The sequence below is a fragment of the Pundamilia nyererei genome, unplaced genomic scaffold, assembly GCF_000239375.1.
Source record: "Pundamilia nyererei isolate P.nyererei 1_Seehausen unplaced genomic scaffold, PunNye1.0 scaffold00017, whole genome shotgun sequence".
Lineage (NCBI taxonomy): Eukaryota > Metazoa > Chordata > Actinopteri > Cichliformes > Cichlidae > Pundamilia > Pundamilia nyererei.
In genome coordinates this window covers 1,692,897-1,698,233 of record NW_005187418.1, presented here as the reverse complement: position 1 = coordinate 1,698,233, position 5,337 = coordinate 1,692,897, and positions in this window count along the sequence as shown.

Below are 5,337 nucleotides of genomic sequence, written 5' to 3'. Positions count from 1 at the left end.
AATTCTTCTCTGCATCTGGGTTAGTGGTTGATAATATAGTGTCCTTTAGACCAATGATCCGTATGTGGCCGAGAAACTTTGGCTACGTCCACACGTACATGGGTATTTTTGAAAACTGAGATTTTCCTTTTTCGTTTTAAAAAAATAATTCCGTCCACACGTAAACGCAGAAATGAAGGAAAATGCTGCTAGGAACATGCCAAAGCAACAGGTGGCGACATGTTGGCCAATCAGAAGTCTAGAAGCCTTGGTGGGAAATAGTAAACAAAGCTGGGGCATAGAAGCAGCACAGTGTATGTGTGGAGGGACAGTAACTGTGTGTGCATATGTAAGCATTTAAACACTGCAGAGAGTACAATTAACAGTAAAAGTATTGTAGAAATTCATTTCACCAAAACAATAACGTGGCGCACAGTGTGACGTCAGAAAAGGCGCACACCTTTGACGCTAAGTTTTCTGTCCACACATAAATGCAAAAACGAGTTTTCGAAATTATCCACCCTGGCCGGCGTTTTTAGAAATCTCCGTTTTCAGTGACCGAAAACGCCGTTTACGTGTGGACGAAAGGTGCAAACGGATAAAAAAATCTGCGTTTTCAAAAATACCCGGGTACGTGTGGACGTAGCCTTTGCCTCCCAAAGTTCGTAACTGTTTTCGTCTCCTTTGAACACTAACCTCTGCCATCTTCCTCCTGTTGCGTCAGGTCTGGGCCCATAACCTGTTGAGCTCAAAGAGTTTACTTCTTCTTTGGCCATGTTCTCTCAATAATGCACACCTTTTGTTTGTTGCTTACTTTTCCCGTTTCTTTTACTGACAGCAACACCGGAGGGAAAACCATACATTCATTTTTAGCAGTTCGTGCTTCACAACATACGGAACAGAAAGTGAAGTCACCTATAATCACCAAAATAAAATCATTTCCAAAATAAAATGACAATCAGAAAACATCTTTTACAACACAAGATAAATTAATATTAATAAACTCGTGAGAACACAAATCTAACATTCAATAAATATTCCTTTGACAACCTTTAAGGGGATTTTTTTTAATGTATACTGTTACAAACTTGCATGTTCATGTGTTTGTTTTGATGTTAAATCTGCTGTGCCAGGGCCCTGCTCCGATTGGTGCGTGGATACACCGCCCCGATGTGACTGGTTCCAGCTGGAGGACCCGCCCATTAAAAGGAGGCTGGAGTGCTACAGTGGGAGAGGTCCTCGCGTGTCTCCTCATGACCAAGCGGTGTTCCTGTGGCAGCCGCTGGCTGCAGTGCGCTTAAAAGTTGTGGAAGTGGAGTGGGTAGGGGTGAGCTGCCGTTTCTTTTGATCACCCGTTTTCTCCTGTTTTGACTTAGTTAAGGAGGTCAGCCTCTGTCTTTATTTTTGACTTTGTTTTGGTAAGGTCAGGGGTGCGGGATTTGTGTAGATTTGTTTTGTTTATTGTTTTGGCCTTGGCTCACCCTGAAGTGTTGACACTCCCGTTTTGTTCCTTTTTGCCACATTGTAAATAAATCACATTATAACGAACGGATTTGTTTCATGTGGCTGCTTGGGTCTGGGGGGGTGGAAGAGAGTGCCTCACTCATGTTATTGCCTGGCCCTAGACGGGTCGTAACAATACCATTTATTTTTCAGATAGAGACATCCATAACTTTAGGAATGAACACACCGTGAATTTGAACCAGTGATTATTATTATGAATGAAAGGTTTTAATAATATAGGCTTTGTTAAAGCCACAACAGCAACAACTGGGAATAAATTTCCACATTCCATGACTGTGTTTTGATTTGATGCATCACTGACATCATCAAAAAAGCCTAGAAGTTTTCTTTATATCTTTTAAAACACAAGCAGTCTTTGTGCATGTTATTCAAACAGGTAACCTGCACAGCAACAAGTAAATCATTGTAAACATGTGAGAAGAAAAATTAACTCTATGGACTCCAAACTGCTCTTTATTTTAAGGGTGAGGGTGAGGGGAGGAAGACGGGACAAAAGACACACTGTGGAAGAGAGCCAGAGATTAAGAATGATTCAATGCAGAGAGGTCTGTTAACACAATGCATCATGGGAATCCCCCAGCAGCCTAGGCCACTTGCAGCATAACTAATGGAGTGTTCAGGGTAAATGGCCTGCATTTGTATAGTGCTTTTCTAGTCCATAGGACCCCAAAGCGCTTTACACTACATTCAGTCATTCACCCATTCACACACAGGCGATAGCAAGCTACATTGTAGCCACAGCTGCCCTGGGGCACACTGACAGAGGCGAGGCTGCCGGACACAGGCGCCACCGGGCCCTCTGACCACCACCAGTAGTATCTTGTCCAAGGATATTTGGCATGCAGCCTGGGATCGAACCACCGACCTTCTGATTAGTCGCTGACCTGCTCTGCCACCTGAGCTACAGCCACCTGATCAGCCCTATATGCTTTAGCAAAAAGAAAAGTTTTAAGGCTAATCTTAAAAGTAGAGATAGTATCTGTGTCCTGAATCCAAATTGGAAGCTGGTTCCACAAAAAAGGAGCCTGAAAACAGGGGTGTCCAACTCCAGTCCTTGAGAGCTACTGTATTGCAGCTTTTACGCGCATCCTTGTTCTGACACACCTGAATCAAATGAATACTTGTTATTAGGCCTTTGCCCAACTTGATGGCATGCTGAAGAGGTAATCCAACCATTTTATTCAGCTGTGTTGGAGTAGGGAGGCATCTAAAAATGCAGGACAGTAGCTCTCCAGGACTGGAGTTGGACATTCCTGCTCTAGGAACTACAAGTTGGGGCCTGATTATTCAAGACCTTATATGTGAGGAGCAGGATTTCGAATTTGATTCTAGATTTAAGAGGGAGCCAATGAAGGGAAGCCAATATAGAATAAATCTGCTCTCTCCTTCTAGTCCCTGTATGTACAAGTGCTTCAGCATTTTGGATCAACTGAAGGTTTTCCAGGGATTTTTTTAGGACATCCTGATAATAACAAATTACAGTCGTCCAGCCTAAAAATAAATCCATGAACTATTTTTCTGGAATGACTCTGAGAAAGGATGTTGTAGGGTTAGGGGTTTTAAAGATATTAGACATATTGGGCAAATGGAAGAAAGCAATCCTACAGATTTGTTTAATATGTGCATTTAAAAAACGTATCCTGGTCAAAAATGGCTCAAAGGTTCACAGTGTGAGAAACCATATCTCCAAGATGTATAGGGCTGAGTACAATAATTAACCTTAATGTGTAAAGAGGACTCTCCATTTACATTAACAAATTGGAGTCTATCAGATAGGTATGATTCAAACCACTGCATTGCATTACCTTTAATACCTTTAAAATGTCATAATCTAATCTCTGCTCTAATAAAATGTTATGGTTGAAGGTAATGAACACTGCACTGAGGTCAAGCAGGACACGCACAGAGATATGTCCACTGTAAGAAGCCATATGACGATCATTTGTAACCTTCACTAAAGCTGTTTCTGTGCTGTGCTGAGCTCTGAAACCTGACTGAAACTCTTCAGTTCCTCTGCAGATGATGAGTTGGCTAAGACAGCTGGGTCAGTGATGGCTTTTTAAGTAACAGTTTAACCACTGCCACCTTGAAGGCCTGTGGTACAATTATTAGAGATAGGTTGATAATATTTAAGATTGAAACATTAATTAATGCTCTAAATAAATATCAATGGTACTGAGAGTAGCTGTACATAATGTCACGTCTGTAAAACGATTGTGGTTATTATTGAGCTGATTGGTGGTGTCGTTGGGAAAATGTCTTTATGTTGCAGAAAGACAGGGGTACAAGACCAGGCTTTTCATTTTAAGATGTGAGGTAACCATCTTGAACACATCATATTGAACACAATGTATTTCTTTCATTTTTTTAAATGATCAATATGACATATGGGCAATTTATCAATGTATTCCTTTAACAAATTGGAGCTTTAGTAGCACGTGGAAGAGCCATACACAGCCACAACAGCCTGGCACCTCCTCCTAATGCTTCCTTTCACCAGCTTGGTCACATGCTGCTGTGGGATGGCATCTGTCGTGTTGTGTTTTGTTGTGAAAAGACAAAAGTGCTCAAAGTATAAGTGTTCAAAATTTATTATTAAATAGTTGTTATTTCAAGTTAATTCTACGATTCCTAAAAAGACCTTTTCTGTCGTTCAAGGAATCCTAGAGACAAATGATGCCGCACCCAAATAGTAAACAGTTTATTATGTGCCATAAAAACTCAATACCAATGTGCTTGGTCAGAAAGTCGAGAGAAGACCGTGGCTTTAGACTTGGCTCCTCCTATTTGTCTTGGATTTTTCCCTCAGGTCATATTACGCCCTGTATGGCGTGAACTTTTCACTGTAATATTAAGGCAACTCTTCCCACTTCACCATGGCAACCATCTCTTGTCCTCTGGTCAGACCTGAGAGAGAGGACTTATATAGGATTTATGGAGGATTTATAGAACACTGGAATAGCAATTGCTGGTAATGTTAATGTTCAGCAATAGTCTGGCAGGATCAACAAGACAATTATGTTGCTATAATGTGCAAAACCAGAGTTACAAATGATTAAGGTATAAAGAAATATTACAAGATCTGACCTAATAAATCAGCTGATGATTAACAGAACTGATATTCATTCCCTGTAGCAAAGGCCATCTGTGGTAAAATGCACAAATTCAAGTAATTTATTTTCTAAGAATTGAAGTTCACTTCTTTAATATATAAGTACAGGATTGCAATCTTTAGCTCTAAAGAAAAAAATCAAATCAGGATTTCTAAATTCGTTAAAAACTAATAAGGCACCATTTAAACGTTGCTGATAGATTTCAGTGACAGGGATATTGCTTGAACCAAGGTCCATTGTCACAGTCCTACATTTTGACCCTCCAACATTTACATGCTGTTCTATTGCAATGCATTAAAACAGCAGAAGCCAACATGGGGCTAAGAAATTCACAGTTGCAGGAACCCAAAGTGGAATTATTTCAAAATTAAAAAAAACTGAGGAAAAAATCTGAAAACGCTTTCAGTTCATCCTATTTTGTATATTGACACTTCTTAGAACAATTACACATCACACTCTGATGTTTTTTGTTTTGGGTTTAGTGTCATTAAATCCAGCATTTTAATTTATGTGCATGTTTTCAGTTTCTGTTACTAATATTCTAAGCTTTAAAATAATCTATTAGACTTGCAAGGTTAGATTGCCCCCCCTAGTGTCTAGTCCGAGTCTCAGTCACATTTCCCACCTCAGCACAGTCATGCAGCTCATGTACTTTGGAGGCAGGGCTGGACTGGGACAAAAAATCGGCCCGGGCATTTTGACTAGAGACCGGCCCACCAAA